Genomic DNA, 20434 nt, shown 5'->3' with positions numbered 1-20434 from the left:
TTATTATTGTGCAACTCATCCCACATTAGTAGCTTTTGCAAAGTAGTGCAGGAAAGCAATCCTTTGCCAACTTCTATTCATGTTTGAAGAAGAATTTCCTGTATGTATGGCAAAATCTGTCACCATAGAGCCCAGAGATATCAGTTTAATACACTGACACAGAGACACGGAGATTATTTTTTTCTGGAAAATATTAAAGAAAGATGCATTATTGCAGTTAAACACAGCCTTACCACCATGTCCGTGCTCTGAATGCTGTTCCAGGAAGGATCTCAGAGGTGTTGTCCACATAATCAACCAGGGGCTGGCCATATGCTTCTCTGGTCCTACCAAGGCCAACTTGCCACCATGGTTGGAGGTGTGGCCCTGAAAGGAAAAGAGTGGGGATGGGAAAAGGGAGAAGGTATCATTCATTCATTTATCTATTCAATATGGATTTTTTTTCTTTTCAGCTTTATTGAGGTATAATTGGCAATCAAAAAGTATATATATTTAAGGTATATAACTTGATGATTTGTTATATGTATACACTGTGAAATATTCCCCACAATTAAGCTAATTAACATATCCATCACCTCCCATAGTTACCATTTTCCTTTTTTTTCTTTTTTTGTGGTGCATTCAATATGTATTTCTTTTTTTTTGGTTTTGTTTTGTTTGTGGTACACGGGCCTCTCACTGTTGTGGCCTCTCCCGTTGTGGAGCGCAGGCTCAGCGGCCATGGCTCACGGGCCCAGCTACTCCGTGGCATGTGGGATCTTCCCGGACCGGGACACGAACCCATGTCTCCTGCATCGGCAGGCGGACTCTCAACCACTGCGCCACCAGGGAAGCCCCCCAATATGTATTTCTTGATCATCTAATATGTGCTGAACCCTGTGTTTGTGCTGGCAACAGAAAGTGAGGAAGCCAGAAAAGAAAGAAGAGAGGACAGCTTGAGAAGGAACCACCTGGCTTTTCCCTGTTCTCATAAAGTTTACAGGTTGCTGGGGAAAAACTATTAAACAGATAATTAGACAAACAGTTTTTACACTGTCCCTAAATACAACAATAAAAAGTACAGGGTATTATGAGAAAGAATAACTAGAGGAACTAATTTAACCTAGGAGGTCAGGGAAGGTAGCTGGTAGGTGCAATCCTGCTCAGTGTAAAAAAGAAACAGAAAACAAAACAAAACAAAAAATACCAAAGGTATGGCTCATAATTGATAAGCAGCACAATTCAGATATAAAATATTCCTAATTAATTGTGAAGTTCTAGGCCTTTAAAAGACAGAATTCTGCAGGTGGTGGTGATTTTCACCATAAAGTTAATAGAGCAAACCAGAGTCAACAGGATATTAAAAAGTTCTGGCCTTAGTTAGCTACTGAATCACTTCTGTGAAAGAGCTGGTTTTAAGGAAGGCTGAGGCTGGTGAGTGGGCAAAGAACCAGGAGAGACAACCAGATACAGAAGATAAATTAGAAGGAGTAAAGAGCAAGCAAGAGGTAAACAAATGGTGTGACAGGCTAAGAAGCACACAAGCCCAAGGGGAAAACGGGCATTAAGGTCACAGGAAATGAAGAGTGCTCTAAGGCCACAGGATGTGGTGCCCTGGGTGGACCTCCAGTGCCGGAATCTGACCTGGACAGGAAGTGAAGGGCATCATCTGAGGAGCAGGAAGGGGAGATTATTTTTTTGTGTTGGTCATAATGAGGAAAATGAGTGTTGGTTACATAAATCTTGCTAAAGCTTTTATCTTGTTTGGGGTTTGAGGCAGCTTGGCGCTTCTCTAACAAAATAATCTGGCCTTCTGGGAGGTATTTGTGAGGGACAAGAATAGAGGGAAGAAAGATTAGAGTGTGAGGAATTGCTTGGCTCCCTTTTGGGTGACAGAAGATATCTGCCTTGGATCCAAATCAGAAGAAAATAAGGACCTCCTACCTCCTGTCTCATGACAAAATGATCTATATGTGACTCTTGGTTGAGATACATCTCTATCTTGTATTATAATAATAGACCAAATGTTGAGGAGTGGGAAATAGTTGTTTGTTGGGGATTATATTGCTAATTCATGCTGTTTAGACTGAAGAAGGAAAATGACAGAAGCAGCCATCCCCTCCCCTTGGGTAAATGGAGGAGGGAACACACTGAGAAGTTATAATGAAGAGAGAAATATGTAAACATAGACTATTTTTTAAAACCAGTTGTAAACAATGTGGTATGATGGAAGATGGGAAGAGATAAAAAATAACCAGCATTAAGTTAAAAGGGATAATTAAAGGAGACAAAATAAGAGGGGAAGGATGCAAAGGATCTACCTAACTTTAGAGACTAGAAGCTCCTTCAAACATTTCCTGTCAAGAGACTGTGGGGCTTTAAATCTTTCAGGATTTTAGCAAGATGCTCAGAGTGTATGTCTTACATACACACCAACACACATTTTTTGCTTTTTCCTCTGAAGGGAGGAGACACTAGGAGATGTGTTCCTGGCTGTCATTTGGAGAGTAGCTTCTAGTTTGTTTGTTTGTTTGTTTTCCCTTAAAAGCTCTGGAGAACTGTTGGCAAATAGAAATGGTCCACAGAAATAACATGGCTTCCTGGAACTTAGAAGGAAGGAAATGGGTGGTCTCTTTAATTACTGTAGAGTGTGTGTGTGTGTGTGTGTGTGTGTGTGTGTGTGTGTGAGAGAGAGAGAGAAAGAGAGAGAGAGAGAGAGAGAGAGAGAGAGAGAGAGAGAGAGAGAGAGAGAGAGAGAGAGATAACTAAAGATAGCATTCCGGCTTATGTCCTCAGGAGAGAAGGTGAATCTGGAAATTAATGGATTCCGAAGTATATACAGTTGTATTGAATTTGCTAGGTTAAGTAAGACAATAATGCTCTTTGTTTTCAATACCTTGCTAGATCAGAAAGGGTGGATTGAAATTATTCTCTGATATTTAATCAGTTTAAATTCAAGGGCATTATTGTTTACATACGAAGAGCTAATGACTCTGATGAAGGCATGGAAGCTTATTTACAACAAAGATGGGACTGGGGTGGCAAGAGGAGTGTCGATAGGGCTTTGATTAATTGATTTGCTAATTATTCTTTTCCTGCTGGGTTTTACAGTCCTTTTAGTAAAAAGCAGTAGAAACAAGAATGTTGCTGTAAGCTATTTTAACTCAGTAGTAGTAGCAAAAGCTTCTTGGCCATTTTAAGATATTTTGGGATTTTTTTTTTTTTTTTGGTCCTCTTTTATGCTGAAATTGTGGACTTTGTAAAACTGAAGAACAAAATATATTTCTACATGTACACTTATTTATGAGTTATGTGATTCAGCCCAGGTCTGGGCTTAAAAGGCATTTTAGTGAAGCTGGAAATAAATTAGATGACAGGTCTGAATTGAAATAAGAATTTACAATATGTCCCATAACAGTGACATGTATTCATTTCTTCAGGCTTCTTAAAGACATTGATTGGTCTTAAATACATCTCTGCCCCTTGGTGCAGGAAGTTCAACTTTTCTGTAGGCTTACATTGTTGTGCATTTCTTTGAAAGTCATGATACTGAAGAAATTAAAAAATCCCCAGGAGATTCTGTGCAAATGTGAGCTCATTTTCATCCTTTCTCCATCTCACTTTTGTCCTATATCTTCACTGATTTGGAGGAAGTGGTGATTGAGGGCATGGCTACCATTATTAAGCGTATATCATGCTGTAGGCACTGTGTTGGCTATTCATAAGCATTATTTAACAATGTCCCCATTTTACAGATGGGGGAACAGAGACTTAGAGAACTTCAGTGAGCTCACAAGTAGTAAGTGGCGTAAAGCCAGAAGATGAATCTAGGTCTTTTTTTTTTTTTGAGGGGGCGGGCATTTCTTGACAATCTTTGAGTGCCTCAAATTGCTAAGACCTTATTTCCCTAATGAGATTGTCAGCTGCTAGAAGGCAAGGATATTAACTTTTAGTCTGCTTAGAGTAGGCACTCAATAGTTATAGCCTTCTGTTGAAATGAAAATTGAATGTCAAATGTCATTTGACATTTGGGTGAAGAAAGAAACAAATCCCAGGAAATGAGTTTCTCAAATTCACTACATGGAAGTGCTATAAAACACTGGTTCGTGAACTAGTGCCGCCCCACAGTGTCTGGTAATGTGGCGGGGAGTGGGGGCGGTTCTTAGGTTGTCAGGATACTGGAGGTCTCCCTGCGCTTAGTGGGTGGCGGCAGGGATGTCAAATGTCCTGTAGAGTGTGGGACAGTCCCACAAGATTGCCAGGCCCTAAAAGCCAGTAGTGCCCCAGCTGAGAAGCAGCACCTGGCTTAGCAGCCTAGTGACTGGAGAATGTGGGCCCCAAGGCAGACTGAGCTCCAACCGAGCCCCATGCCTTGCTGGCTGTGTCACTTGCATCACTTTCACTCTGTGCCCTCTACTCCTGGCACATGGCTAGAACCCAATAATGTCAGCTCTTACTCACTAGCCTCCAGAGGAGTGTCCCTGATGCAAGATATGATCTTGGAGGAGTTACAGAACTTACTAGACAGTAACTTACTAACAGTGTTAAGAATCAAGGTGTATTCAAAACAGTGCTTCTCAGACCTTTGTGTACTTACAAATCTCCTGAAAATCTTGTTAAAATGCAGATTCTGATTTAGGAGGTCTGGGGTGGGGCCTGAGAGTCTGCATTTCTGACAAGCTCATGATGCTGGTGGTGGTGTCTGTGGCCTGCATGTTGAGTGGTAAGATTCTAAAGAAACCTGGGGGGGAAGCTCACTTAATAAATCAAACAAGCAAGCATTTATTGCATGTCTATTGATACCTTAAATTACAGAGATGGAGGCAATGGAGGTTGGCTTATAAAGAGTATAGAATTTGCTTTCTTCACATCAGGCACTTCTATCTGCTTTGCCACTTTTATTACACACACACACACACACACACACACACACACACACACAGAGAAGAAACATTTTCCATGGATAACAATTTTTCTCAGAGGAAAAAGGCAGAAAAATACTTCCTGCCTGTATTTCCTCACTAAGAAAAAAAAGGCCATTTTGAGTCCCCAAATAATTTTAGATATTGTAACTAAATAAAGGAAAAACTTGACTGCCATTCTTGGATGCAGGGTGTAAGCCTAGCATATCGCAGAACTAGGGTGAGCTGTGTGTGTTTGTGTTCGTGTGTGTGCTGTTGTATATGTGTATGTGTTAGCTGGGAAGTGTATGAGGTCTTTGCTAGACAAATGCCTTTTAAAATATTGCTGGAGAAGGTGGATCTAATTATCCCCCCCCCCACTCCCCTGTGAAGATTAAAGCTCTAAGTTAAGGGGCAGGGGTTCCTAAGGCAGCTTTGACTGGGAACTTCGCATATTTTAGGCAGTGGAAGTTATTTGAATATAGTCATTGAGAGAAGAGACTACTCATTATCCACTTAAAATACTTCCCGACTGCAGCATGGTGTTGTACGGAAGCCAAAGTAATTGGCTCTGCATTTGGCCAGCTGATTTAGCAAGAAATTTTGCAAATTATGCAGTCCTTACAGATGGTGCTGTTGGGTTTGTTAGAATGTTTTAAAACAGTGACACACTTGACCATGAACTGAATTTCCAGCCTCTTAGAGCTACCTCCAGCCAATCCAAGACTCTTTCCACAGGGGGCTGAGACCAGAAACAGACCTTTCCTGCAAACTTATGATAAATGATTTCCTTTAAAAACCACTTGTATAATAAAATAACTTGGTGGTAAACGTGGCCAAGGGCAACTCCTGGAACTTCTCCATATCTTTGCTTATTGCGGAGTTGCTTGAGTCACATTTTAAAATGGTTCTTAATTGACGTTCTGGTGCTCTGCCTGAGGTCAGGGAGGAGCCAGTATTTCTAGGCGGGATGGCGGGTGTGCTCTGTCAGTGTGAGGGTGTGCTCTGCCAGTGTGATGAGTAATTCCCCTAGACTGTGAGGAAGGTCGGTGCCTGCATGTGTAGGGTAAGGACAGCTGGAGGCTCTGGCTTTCTCTGGGAAGAGGTTTCTAAATTCCCCTCTAGAAGCTATCAGAAAGTTCAAGGTACTACTGATCATCTTCATAGGCCCAATTCTTGCTCAGATCTTTGCAACTGGGACTAGTCCTGATCTTTGCTTGTTTTCTTGGTTTCTTTTTGAATCGTCACCTTTTATCCATCTCCCTCAGTGCCCTTTTGGTTGTGCTTATTTTGGCTTTACGTAAGAAGCATCTCTGGATGCATGAAAGAGGCAGATAAAATTCTCCAGGGTTACTGAACTGCCCTTTATCTATTTTTAGCCATGCAAGGAATTTACCATAGCCCACAGCATAACTCAATCACTCGAAGCCAGTGAGCAAATTCTGAGTTTTTTTTTTAACATTTCCCTGAGGCATTTGGCATAGGCTAAGCTTAAAGGCACACGATTCAATCATGGTTACTCAAGATATACCATACTTAGGCTTCTGTAATCACTAGACTGTCACTGTCAGCTAGATGCTCAGCTCTGGCTCCTAATTTTCTGTTGGAAGCTGCACAAAACCTGTGTGTCCTGTGTGTGTGTGTGGCTCTGGCAATGCAGAAATGGCAACAAGGAAGTATCTAGTGCCCACCAAGGGACTGATGACAGCCAATTTGTTCTCTTTCAGTCAAGTGGCTTTTTTTTTTTTTTTTTTTTGCGTTATGCGGGACTCTCAGTGTTGTGGCCTCTCCTGTTGTGGAGCACAGGCTCCGGACGCACAGGCTCAGAGGCCATGGCTCACGGGCCCAGCCGCTCTGTGGCATGTGGGATCTTCCCGGACCGGGGCACGAACCCATGTCCCCTGAATCGGCAGGCGGACTCTCAACCCCTGCGCCACCAGGGAAAACCAAGTGGCCTTTCTTAAGAGAACTCTTGGCCTGTAGCCTGAACTGTCTGACCCTTGTATAGCTGCCATCCCTTCCATCCCTAGGGACCCTCCATAAAGTGAGGACAGTGTGTCTTATTTATCACTCTAGTTTCACATAGGGCCTTAAGTTTTTCTTAATCAGTGAGTTAGAAGGAGGCATTCATTCATTTGTTGCTTGACTGAATCATTCACTCATTCAACAAACATTCATTGATGAATACCTACATTCCAGCTTGGAAAGCTGGAATGGAGTATCCTCAACTTTAGATAGGAATACATGCCTACCACCCACTATTTTGGCTATAAGAGCTCCCCTATGCCTCCTGCATTTCTTGGGAGCACGTCCCTCTAGGGTGGTTAGCTCTGCACTCCTATCCAGATGGGCTCATTTCCTTTGCCTCTGCACTACTACTGCTAGCAATGTGACCCCTCCCCCTTCTGAATATCATTAGTTTCTGTTACTCATTTCTTTCCTTCAGGGTCAAACTGAAAATTAAGAAGATACTGTCCTACGATATGACTTGTGACGTGCCCACTTGGCTAGGCTGAACTACATCCCCCAGAATTCTCTTTCCGATATGTTTTTGGCAATGGTGGGCTATAAGGGAGATTCTTTTGCAAAAACCGGAAGATGAAAGGGAGGCGGGCAGCTATTTTGTAGCATACACATACCTTCTCCCTATTGTTCAACCAAGCACCAATCTAGATACTACTTGTGAAGGGATTTTGCAGGTGTAATTAAAGTTCGGAATCAGTTGACTTTAATCAAAAGGGAGATTGTTCTAGATCTTACTCAGTGGAAAGCTTTTTTTTCTTACAGTTTTACTAAGATATAATTGACATACAGCACTGTGTAAGTTTAAGGTGTACAGCATAATGATTTGACTTACATATATTGAGAAAGATTACCACAATAAGTTTAGTTAACATACATTAACTCATACAGATACAAAATTTTTGTAAATTTTTTTTTTCCTTGTGATGAGAACTCTTAGGATCTACTCTCTTAACAACTTTCAAATATACCATACAGCAGTGTTAACTGTGGTCAGCATGTTGTATGTCACACACCGCCCCCCCATTCATTTATCTTATAAGTGAAAGTTTGGACCTTGTGACTAGCTTTATCCAATCCCCCGCCCCTACACTCAGGGAAAGAATTTAGAAAGAGGGGTTAGACCCTTGCTGGGATCAGAGAGTCCACGTAACAGGGCTGAAGAAAAGTTGTAGAATCTTTTTCTATATTCTAGGACAACACCCATGTTGCTGCTGATCTGTTGATTCGCCTCGTTGGTGTGAAGCAGCAGCTGGGCCTGTAATTGCTTGCCTTTCCAGGTGGTTCTTCCTTCAGTTTCACTGACTCTTGGGTCAAGTGAATGCATTCAGCTCCAGGACCAAGAGCTCTGGCTTCCACAGGATACCCTCATTACCAAATTCATACCTGTGGGATCCCAGCCTGCTTGTGATCTCCCTTCTTGACTGCCTGTCCTGTGGATGCCAGAGTTGCTTAGCCAGCTCCTACAACTGTGTAAGATGATTCTTTGTAGTAAATAAATGGATCGATTAAAAAGAAAAACAACCTCCCACTGTTTCTGCTTCCCTTGTTAAACTCTGACAGATACATGAACTAAAGAAGCCATTGTTTGCTTTACATGTCATGAAGTCAGCAACTGAAACCTAGATGGCCACCAATATTCATTCATTTATTCACAACCGTGCTATGGTTGGCAGTAGAGCAATAAGCAAGGCAGACATGGACCCTGCCCTTGGAGAGCAGATCTAGCAGGAAAGCAGATGTTCAACAATATTTATAAGGATAATATTAGCATGGAGCTGTTAGAAGGTATAACTGGGAAACCCTGAATGGTCTGAGGTGTCAGAGAAGGGAAATAAGGGCTTGAGAGAAAGAACTAGAGAGGATGACAGCAAATGAAAGGAGTTCAAGCAGTTCTTTAGAGAGCTGTTCACGGTGGCAGAAGAGATGCGGCTGGAGAGGTAAGCCATAGAGGGCCCTGCAGGCCAAGATAATGATGTCTGATACCCTGAGGGACAAACATTTTTGTTTAAAAATCTTCATACTTTGGAACGCTTTTTTAAAATTTATTTTATGATATCACAATATGGTTTCATTTTGAGCCTTTAAAAATCCTGTGGTGCTAGTATGTTTGCTCCTGCCACTGCTCTGACTTTTCAGTTTTCTTGTAAAATATGACATGATGCTCTTCTTATAAGACAAGCATCAATTGGCTATTGTCATACTATTTTTTTTTTTTTTTTTTTGGTACAGGGGCCTCTCTCTCTTGTGGCCTCTCCCGTTGCGGAGCACAGGCTCCGGACGTGCAGGCTCAGCGGCCATGGCTCACGGGCCCAGCCGCTTTGCAGCACGTGGGATCTTCCCGGACTGGGGCATGAACCCATGTCCCCTGCATCGGCAGGCAGACTCCCAACCACTGCGCCACCAGGGAAGCCCTGTCAAACTATTTTTAACCCATTCTCTCTCTTGGGCTGTGAGTTCTCATGGCACACCCCTTGAAGGAAAAAGAAAACAAAACCTGAACTCTTCACATCAATTTACCCGACAATTCCCTTGTCTCAACATTTATTTTCTGTTCTTTCAAGACTCATAGCAAAGGCTTCTGGAGGGTGGGCAGCTCACCTGGCCTCATCATTTCCGGCCTTCTGTCACCACCTGAGGTGGGGGGACTCAGCCCTTCCTTGGGCTATTAACCCTTCCTGCCAGCTAAGCACCATGATGCTCTAAGGATTTTCTTAATTAAGTAATTGAGCCACATGCTATCCTTGAAAAGTGGGGGAGTGAATACCATCAATTCCATGGGCTAGAGAGATAAGAAAGACTGAAGTGGAGACACTAAAAGGTATGTGACAAAATGAGTCACAAATCTGAGGTAGGCCTCATGAGCAGTGTGAGCTTAGATTCAGTGTCTTTCTTTGCTCTTCTTCATTTTTCAAAACCCCCCACTCAGGTCTCCCCTGTAGCTGTCATCGGGAAAGCTGCTAGGTAGAGAGGGTGAACCAAATTTTAAAGGCAGGCTGCCTTGGGTTGAAAGTCTGGTCCCACGGTAACCTATTTCTTTATCTGTAAAATGGGAATATCAACTACATGTCAAATGGCAAGTGCAAAGCAATTAGCTCAGTGCCAGGCACACATGTGGGGCTCAGTACATTTGGGGGATAAAGCATTATGATCTTGAACAAGGTGACTTTGCTAGAGGTGGAGGGAGCAGATTTAGCTACAAAGATTTTTACTCGGGCTTCCCTGGTGGCGCAGTGGTTGAGAGTCCGCCTGCCGATGCAGGGGACACGGGTTCGTGCCCCAGTCCGGGAAGATCCCACATGCTGCGGAGCGGCTGGGCCCGTGAGCCATGGCCGCTGAGCCTGCGCGTCCGGAGCCTGTGCCCCGCAACGGGAGAGGCCACAACAGTGAGAGGCCCACATACCACAAAAAAAAAAAAGATTTTTACTCAACAGATTATTTTTACCCTTTGTACTCATTTTTATACAAGGAGTAAGAAGCATCATTTGCTTTAAGAGCAGTGCCTGGTCTCTCAAGGTCCAAGTCAGGAGTCACAACAGACAGTCAGGTTCATGGGTTGTGAGGACACTTGTAGAACTTGCCCAGACTCGTTTAAAAGTGAATTGGAGATAACTAAACTTATCGTGGTAATCATTTCATAGTATATGCATAGATCAAATCATGATGTTGTACAGCTTTCATACAATGTTGTATGTCAATCATATTTCAATAAAACTGGGAAAAGAAGAGAAACTATCCTCACCATAAAAAAAAAAATAGTGAATTGGAGTGAAAAATTTTGGAGGTAGATAGTGGTGACTGCTGCACAACATTGAATATAATCAATGCCACTGAATTCTACACTTGAAAATGGTTAAAATGCTGAATTTTATGTTATGTGTATTTTCCCACCTTTAAAAAAAATTGAAAAAACGAAAAAAGTGAATTGGAGAGAGGCTACTGGCTTGTGTCTGAATAGCTCTTCCTTCCACTCCCAAATGTAGGCTAGCTTGGTAATAACGTGACCCACTTCTGAACTGAACCGTATGGGTACTATGTTGCTAAATGATTCCAGAATGTGAGTTAGGAGGATCCATAGCTAAACTCCTCATTTTACAGATGAGGGGCTGGAGACCCTGACATCCTTCAACCAGGCCACGCTCCTTCTTTGTCAGGGCCCTTGCATATGCTGGTTCCTCTGCCAGAAATACTCTTCCCCACTTGGATCAATCCTACTTAGCCTTCTTGCTTCAGGTGAAACATCACTTTATTCAGAAAGCTTTCCTGTCCTCCTAGTCTATGTTAGCTCAGCCTGTTGTGTGATTTCTTAGTAGCCAACACTTCTTTGAAATGCTCATTCCACTTGTAATTACTTGTATTATGTCTGAGTTTCGGGCATGAGGGCAGGGCCTTGGTCTGTCCTGTCCTGTCCACCATTGTCTCTCAAGAACTCAGCATAGCATCTGGCACATTTGTGTTCATTAGAGAAAAAAAAACAACAAAAAACACTAAAAATAAAATCAACCTTGTCTTCTCATGAGGGGGAGAATGATGATAATGATATACCTTTATGTGTGTTAACAGGCAAGAGTGGCTGGGGGAAGTAGGGCAGACACTGCCTTTAATCCATTGAGACTGATCCAGGTACTAGTAGATATCCCAAGGAAATGTGCAAAGAAGCAGGGCAGGGGAGACTGAACTTGACTGCCCACACCTGCACTGCATGCACAGGAGGATAAACAGTAAATCAGCAGCAGAGGGGATATAGGCTGGATACAAGGGAATGCTTTCTGGTATGATATTAAGGATTGTTAAAAATGGGTTGGAATATAGAGGAAGCGTTCCCCAGAGGCTTCAGAAAACAGGCCAGAGTTCCATTTCAGCTGATTATTTTGGGCCTACCACAGGCAGCAGGGTAGACTAGACAGTCTCTTAAGGTCCTAGAATAAAGGACCTCAGACCCATAATAAAGCTATAGACCCTGCTGTTGCCAATAAACATGCAAGTACATACACAAACGGGAAACACTTCTAGCCAGTCCTGGGGTTGTATCTGTCACTAGTTCTTTATCTACTGAACATTCTGAATTCACCTTTTGTTTAGAAAATTACCGCAGTCTTTAAGCATGGCAAAGCTCTTTCTATAAAAGACTGGTTCTGTATTTGAAAGCAAGAACTGCAATGCATACCAATTTAACTCTTGTGTTGACACTCACCTAAGTAGAGGATTAAAAAAATAACCTGCCAGTCTGACTAATTCCCAGCATACGAAGAAAGCAATCTAGACACTGCTGTGTGTCCTCTCCAGGGAGGAGGGACATCTTCTCTTTCTCTGGTTTTAAAGTGAGGGAAGGGAATGGTCTTGAATATGCAAATGAATCTAATTTAATTAACTTTTATGACCACAGCTCCTTTGAGATAACCATGGGAGCCAATTAGATTCCATTAAAATTCAGTCATTTCCCTGAAGCTTCGATGAGACACCCTTGCCTCCTCTAAGAAAAAACAAAAAACAAAAAAGAAAAGATCTAATTAGAAATAACGAAAGAGAGTAAGTTGTCTGCAGCAGGTCTGCGACTTGGTCTTTCTAGAAGCTGCTTTTATAGTCATTTGCTCCAGTTCATCGCCCCAAACCAGGCGGTGCAAGCAGCAATGTGAAATCATTCCAGGTCAGTCATGTAATTGCTGACCCCGAGTTTATCATACACTGAAGCTGTGAAAGGTAAAAGGAATGATATTTCATGCTTAGGGTGAAAACTCAAGCTTCATGAGGGTGAGGGGAGAATTGCTTTCACCCTGTCAGGCCAGAGATGAAGAGAAACTTAAGCCACTTATTCCTTTGCTGCCCAGTTTTGTAATATTGTCCCTTTTCTTCCCCCTGATTACAAATGCAATACATATTTATAGTAAAAAAAAAAAAGGAAAAATACAGAATGGCTAAAAGATGCTGTACATATCTAGAAAGAGCTTGGAAGGCTCTCTTCTGTAATTTTGTTCCCCTCCTTCTCCCTTACTAAGCAAATTTTAGAGGACTTAGTATGTTCAGGGAGGGTTGGGAGGGCATAATGAGCACTTGAAGTGGGGTATCATATTCCAATTCCTTCCTCTCCCTTTTAGTCTCTATCCCACACCACTTACCTCTCTGGTCTCTAACACTATGTAATTACATAACTACCAATCGTTTTTGAATCCTGGCCCCTAAACCACTTTCCATGGTTAGAAAAATGTATGGTGGGTCCACCAATTGTTTGATCCACCCTGAAAGTGCCTTGAGATGGGTTCAGCAAAGTGTGTCACTGGGTTGCTGGGAGCTGTGTTGCCTGCTAGTTAAACATTTCATGTCTTATGACTACCATATTGCAATTAATTTTAGCATGAACATAGGAGATATTTCGATTTCTTCACAGATGCAAGCTATCTCTAAACCAAATACATGTGAAGAGTAGGTCACAGTGCCCAGCATTATATGATTATATAATTGTGCAGGCTATTAATTGGGAGTAGAGTTAAAGTTGCTGTAAGAGGGTTTTTAATCAACTAGATTTAAGAACTCAAATTTTATATTTCCCTTAGATTTTAAAAATAAAGTACTTGAGATCTAACAAAGGCACACAATTATAAAATAATTAGAAAGAAAAGAGATGTTGATGTGGAATATAGACACTTGAGTGGTTCTAAGGGAAAGAAGAAGTAAAGGTAATAAAAAACAATTAAAACCAAATCTTTTATTCTCCCACCAACAGTTTTATCTATCTTTGTTTTCAAGAACTTTAGCTTAACTGGGTCTCAAAAAGATTCCTTTTGCCATGTCCTAGTGCACAGTTGAATCATTTTGTGCCAGGACTATTGTTAATTTCAATAGTTACTATCCATTGAGCACTTACCACACGTGAGGCACTATATTCTGAAGCATGCATCAGTTTATTTTAACACTTGTATCAATATTCTAAGTTGATTGTACCATTTGGGGCAGCTGAAAACCTAATAGTCATTATCCCCTCTTCTTGTTTGCTAACAGAACACAGTTTTGTTTGGGGTATTAGTGTATCCAACTAAATACTCACTTTACCAGCCTCCATCACTGCTAAGGTGGCTTTGTGATCCAGTTCTAGACAATGAGATGTAAGCAGAAGTCTGCTGGGAGCTTCTGCGAAGCCTTTTTCTTTCTTGATGAAATGGGACACACAGAGCTAGAGTAACGCTCTCAGCCTATCCCCACTTCTTTCTGCCTTTGGTATAAATGTGATAGCTGGAGCTGCCTTTAAAGGTATAAATGTGATAGAGTTGCAGCAGCCATCTTGTAAACATAAAGCAATGAGCCAACATGCTCAAGAAAGCAAAACATGCTTTCTTAGCATTCTATGCTAAGAAAGGTAGAGTTAAAAGGCAGAAAAAAATCTGGGATCCTGATGGTATTGTTAAACAGCCAAACCGTGTCCAGCAACTGCTTACCAATGTACTTCCAGTTTTGTAAGAAAAATAAATGATTTTTAAAGCCATTGTTAGGTGGGCAGTCAATTATTTGCAGCTGAAAACATTCCTAGTCCCATTTTTCAGATATAGAAACCAAAGGTGGATACATGTAACAAGTAACTTGCCAAATTTATATAATCTTTCAGTGGTGGTATGGAGATTTTAACTCACATATTCTGACTCCAGAGTCTAGAGCTTACTCTCTTAGACATGATACTATATCACATTCCCATTGTGTTACATTGCAAGATCTACTCATGGGCTTCTTAGGAAACTTGAGCTTGATCTTGAGCCTCCCTTTTACTTCTCCTTTTCAGAGATGCCAGTGTCAAGTGTTACCTTGTCTGAACAACACTCATCCCTCTCTTACCATCCGTTTCTACTGTGATGAAAACCAGATCTAACCATCTCACTTTCTTGCTTAGAATCCTCGACAATATTTCTTTCTCTACAGCAGGGATGTAACCTCAACTGTCTAGAGTAATATAAGTAACATAACTAGTAGAGGCAAGTAGATTGTAAGAAAATCAATTGTACTGGTGTATTAGTTATCTACTGCTGTGTAACAAATTGCTCCAAAACTTAGCAGCTTAAAACAACAAACCCTATTTCTTACACAGTTTTTGAGAGTCGGGAATCTGGGAGCAGCTCAGCTGAGTGGTTCTGGCTCAGCTCTTTCAGGAAGCTGCAGTCAAGATGTCTATGTTTACATATTCAGTCATCTGAATACTTAACTGGAGCTGGAGTATCTACTTCAAAAAGGCTTATTCACATGGCTGTTGCACTTCCTCACAACATGCCAGCAAATTTCCTACAGAGCAAGTGATACAAGAGAGGCAGAGTCATAGTGTGTTTTATGACCTAGCCTTGGAAGTGACATAGCATCACTTCTGTCCTATTCTGTTGGTCACAGTACCAGATTGGATACAGTGTGGGAGGGGATTACACAAGGGTATGGATACCAGGAAACAAGGATCATTGGGGGACATCTTGCTTGCTGATGACCTCGGGTAGTTTTGTGACAAAATGGTGGTATTACCATCCAGTTTCAGCCAGCTGTCACTATGGTGGAACACAGGACCTATGTTGCTGGATTTTTCCATTTCTCAAATAAAGCCAGAAAAATAGATTTCTAAGTTAAATTTCATGAGAGTAAATGTCGGCTTTAGGATTTTAGAAAATCCAGTGTGGGCCAAACAAATTACAAATGCAATCCAGATATGGACTGTGAGCTGCCAGTTTGCACCTTCTCTGGCCCATAGAATAGAAGGAACATGTAAATCCAATTTCAATCTATGTCTGGAGTGATACCTCTAATAGGATTCTGAAGACGAGTGCGGGCTTCGCCAGGAATGTGTACCATGATAATTTAGTAAAGTCTGCCATGGGTGAAGGTAGGAAGAGTGATGACATGTGCCTCCGATTGACACACATGGCCATATAATTTATTGCCCAAACCAAGGTATTTTTGAGAGTAAAAGGGGGGTGCTATCGTAATTACACTAAAATAGTAAATTAAGTTGTGCCATAAATTGGAACTGACTCAGAGAAACCAGGATATATGGTCACCATCCACACAGCCCTTCATGAAATCACCCTAGTGTCACCTCTCACTATTCAACTGTGTTCATTAGGGCCACATCAGAGATTCACTGTTCTCAGAGCACATGCGTACTTGTAAACTCCACTGCTTACCCCCCTGCTGTCCCCTGTTCATACTGTTTTCTCCTCATCCCCCCCTCCCTTGTTTCCTCTTAGATTTCAACTTCTCCAAATCCCAGCAGAAGTGTCATTTCTTTTATCTGTTATTTTTACTTCCTGCCCTTCTTTCCAGGCTAATTGCTCTTTCACCAGGGTTTTTGTAGCACTTTATATGTATCCGTATATATACATATATATACAGCATTTATTACAGTAACCCACATACAGGGGCCAAGTATTACTCATTTAGGACTCTCATACCTATCTCAGTGTCTGGCACAAAGAAGGGCTTAATAATCATTCATTGAAATTTTATTTTGAATCTCACCTCCACTCTTCCTCTTTAATACCCTCTGCAGGAGATAATAATGAATAGTGAAAATGCCAAGTAGGCAATAAGAGGAAGGTAATGGAGGAACAGAGAAAATCTACAAACTGGATAATTGATTCTTGAATTACTGACCATTAACCTAAGTAGTGCTTGTAGTAATTTCAAATTCTTCTTTTGTTTTTCACTCCCAAGTGAACAGAAGTTGTTTTCATTGAAAATGAGCTCTATCTTAATAGTAAGACTGAGTACTATTGCCTATACTATAGAGACAAAAAGTACTCAGTGTATGTGTGTGCTTTATAAAAGCTATCTCCCTCAGAAGTTCATAACTAAGCCCAGGCCTACACAGGACATGTAGGAGGATTTATCCTCTCGTGTACTTATCTAACACTTCCTGATACTAATGTACATTGTCTATAAACCTCAGGGGTGGGGGGAGAGAAACTGATGGGTGAGCAATGCTCTTTATAAACTCTCATGAATGAAATAAGCTACAAGATACTAAATAAATAGTTCTGTGGGCCTTAGATGTGCTTGTTGGAGGTGGGTATGTAAATGGTAGGACACCACTACATCTACTAAATTGTTAACAATTTTAACCTTAAAGCCTGAAATGAGGTAGAGCAAATGATAATCATGTGGTACATTTTCTTTGGTGGGATTTCATTTGGTCTCCTTTTGAATTAGAGGACCCAGAAAACTTGGACGCATTCTGGCTCTGGTACTTCTCGGCAGTGTGATTTCAAGTAAGTCATACACAAATGAATCTATCTATGAAACAGAAACAGAATCAGGGACATAGAGAATAGACTGGTGGTTGCCTAGGGGGAGAGGGGGTGGGAGAGAGTTGGATCGGGATTTTGGGATTAGCAGATGCAAATATTTTTATATAGAATGGACAAACAACGAGGTTCTACTGTATAGCACAGGGAACTATATTCAATATTGTGTGATAAACCACAATGGAAAAGAAAATGACAAAGAATGTATATATATATATGTATAACTGAGTCACTTTGCTGTACAGCAGTAATTAACACAACATTGTAATTCAACTATACTTCAATAAAAAATAAATTAAAAAAATAAAGTAAGTCATAACTTTTCTCTGAACCATCTTCCTATTTAAGATGGGGCTACTAACAATACTTATTTCACAAGGTTAAATGAAGTAAGGTATGTGAAAGGACTTTGTAGATTGGGATGAAGTCTACCAATGGTAGTTAGGACTATTTTTAGGCTGATTTGCTGGCAGCAGCGTTGGAGAGAGAGTGGGAGGGAGGACAGAATGGAGAACCATACTTAAGCCGCCCCCAGGTCTCCGGTGACTGAAACCCTGGTTTCTCCTATGAGAGCAAGGTTAATAATAACACCCCATAAAGCATGAGCATTTGAAAATTAGCCTGGGACAACCTTGGGTTTGCCAAGGGAGGGTTGGTCCTGACATCACATGCTTTAAACCTGTGGTTGCCCGTCAGGTTGTTGCTCTTTTATTGCCTACTTTGGAAAGGGCAAGTCTAAATTGGAACTCTCTTTCCTCTGTTCAAGCCATTTCTGCTGAGTCCCATAGTGTTGATTATAGTTCTTACACTCTTCAACAGGCTGTTTCATTCTTGACTCACCCCCAGACTCATAATATTCCTCAGAAAACACAGAGGTTTTAAAAGGTGCTTATCTATTAACCTTGTGCCTTAATGTGTCCCGTGTAAGAGCCAGGACACAGTATCTTTCCTGCTTTATTGTCCTTAACCTGTGCAGGAGCAAAAACCTTGACAGACTTTTTTTAGGAGAGTTTCTCTGCAGAGAAAGGGTGATTTCTTCACGCACAGAAAGAGGGATAATAATAACGAATGTGGAGGCTGTTGGGAGCATGATCAATGACGTAAAGAAGAGCACCTGGTATGTAGCAAATATCCAGCTAACATAATTGCTGTTATTATTATTCATAATAATAACATTAAAGGCATTCAGAACAAAACATTTGTAATGAGTCCTGGAAAGATTAATTTATACTTAATAGTCAAGAGGCTAGCCAGCAATATTTTCCATGTGCCGACTTAGAAGAAAGTCCATGCCTGGAGGGAGAGACAAATGTCAGCACACAAAAAATCTAAATAACCATACAATAGATAGAAGACATTTCAGTACAGTGAAAAACTATTACACAAGATAATCCAAGATGGACTGAGTGTACCTACAGTGATTTTTTTCTTGTTGAGTAGTTTGCCTGGGTGTCACTCTATAATATATTGAAAACAGTGTTACTTGATACTGTATCATGACTGTGAAGTGTGACACTGAGATTTGCATCAGAAGCAACTAGCACCCTATGTGCCAGCTGGTTTTTAGACCAGGAGACTTTAAATGTAGAGACAAGACATCTAGGGTTGGCCAAATATATACTACCCCCGGTCACTCACCAGTGCTAGACCTTATGCTCAGAGTTTCATTTCTTTTTTTTTCTTTTTTTTTTTTTTGCGGTACGTGGGCCTCTCACTGTTGTGGCCTCTCCCGTTGTGGAGCACAGGCTCCGGATGCGCAGGCTCAGTGGCCACGGCTCACGGGCCCAGCCGCTCCGCGGCATGTGGGATCTTCCCAGACAGGGGCACGAACCCGTGTCCCCTGCATCGGCAGGCGGATTCTCAACCACTGCTCCACCAGGGAAGCCCCAGAGTTTCATTTCTTTTTTTTTTTTTTTTTTTTTTTTTTTTTTTTGCGGTATGCGGGCCTCTCACTGTTGTGGCCTCTCCCGTTGCGGAGCACAGGCTCCGGACGCGCAGGCCTAGCGGCCATGGCTCACGGGCTTAGTTGCTCCGCGGCATGTGGGATCTTCCCGGACCAGGGCACGAACCCGTGTCTCCTGCATCGGCAGGCGGACTCTCAACCACTGCGCCACCAGGGAAGCCCCAGAGTTTCATTTCTTAATGACCTTGATCCTTATTAAGATGGTAATATCCTTACAGTCATAAATCACTGACATATTTGTATGAGTGAGTTTGGGTCCTGTTTGAAGATTAAGCTTTACCAGAGGAGAAGGTTCTTGGGAAACTGGGAGGAGACCTGTCACTGCAGGGAAGGAGAGAGGGATGTTTGGAGGCAGAGGGGAGGGTCAGCCAGTCTAAGACTGTCCTCCCTAGAGAAGCCAGCTGGGCCATTCTGTTACCTTCATGCAGCTTTATCTTCCATGTCCCTTCTGCATGTGGCACTGGTTATACTTAGAGAGATGGAACACAGATTTCCCCCTTTATTCTTCTATTTATTCTAGGAACCAAAAAAAACAGTTGTTAATCTTATTAGCAAGGAAAGGAGGCCTCACGAGTGGCGAGAAACTGCACTTCTGGCTTATTTGTAAGGCCTGGCATTTTGATGTTGTAAATTGTCTCCAGGGCTTTAAAAATATTGAATGAAACAATAAAAAAGTAATAAAGAATTTTTAATAGCCTAAGGTAGATAATGTAGTTCCTCTGGTGGGAAAATTATGATGTAACGTTAAATCATTCTTCACGAAGATTTTTTTTTTTTAATGAAGCAGGAACTAACAAAGACTGAGTTGAAAAAAATACCGTTGTTGAATAATATATGATGTTGAGGTTTCATAGGCTGTTGTGAATGGTTCAAAGAGCTACAGATAAAGTGATATGAAACCTGAAAGTAGATTTATATTAATTTTTATTCATCACAATCTGAAATTATTTTGTGTATTTATTTAATTGTTTATGTCAGGCTTCCCACTAGATTGGAAACCAGTGGGGGAGGGGAAGCACCATTTTTCTGTTCTCCACTATTTCTCTGTCCTCCTACCATCTAGCAACGTGATTGGTGTATATTTGTGGAATGATGAATTTATAATCCAGCCTCATCCACTGGCTCAAAATTACTCATTTCCTAAATTCACTTTATTATTAAGTGCTAAAATGAGGTATCTGGAGATTGTTTAAAAAACAAAACAAAATTTAATCCTGACCTGAAATCATATATGATAATCACAAGAATATTCAATAAACATAGATTAGTATGGTTCTATTATCTTCAACAACTCTCATTTTAAA

At 41.4% G+C, this 20434-nt stretch overlaps 1 long non-coding RNA gene across 1 annotated transcript in view; it reads right to left on the bottom strand.

Moving 5' to 3' along the window:
* Positions 1–251: 251 nt before the first annotated feature.
* Positions 252–20434, bottom strand: part of LOC136792232 (uncharacterized) — a 106592-nt gene continuing 86409 nt past the window's right edge. The window contains exon 3 of the long non-coding RNA XR_010835703.1: positions 252–366. This is a non-coding gene — a long non-coding RNA (uncharacterized lncRNA). The remainder of the gene's footprint in view (positions 367–20434) is intronic.

Source organism: Kogia breviceps, chromosome 12 (assembly GCF_026419965.1).
Source record: "Kogia breviceps isolate mKogBre1 chromosome 12, mKogBre1 haplotype 1, whole genome shotgun sequence".
Lineage (NCBI taxonomy): Eukaryota > Metazoa > Chordata > Mammalia > Artiodactyla > Physeteridae > Kogia > Kogia breviceps.
This window is presented reverse-complemented; position numbering and strand designations above follow the sequence as displayed.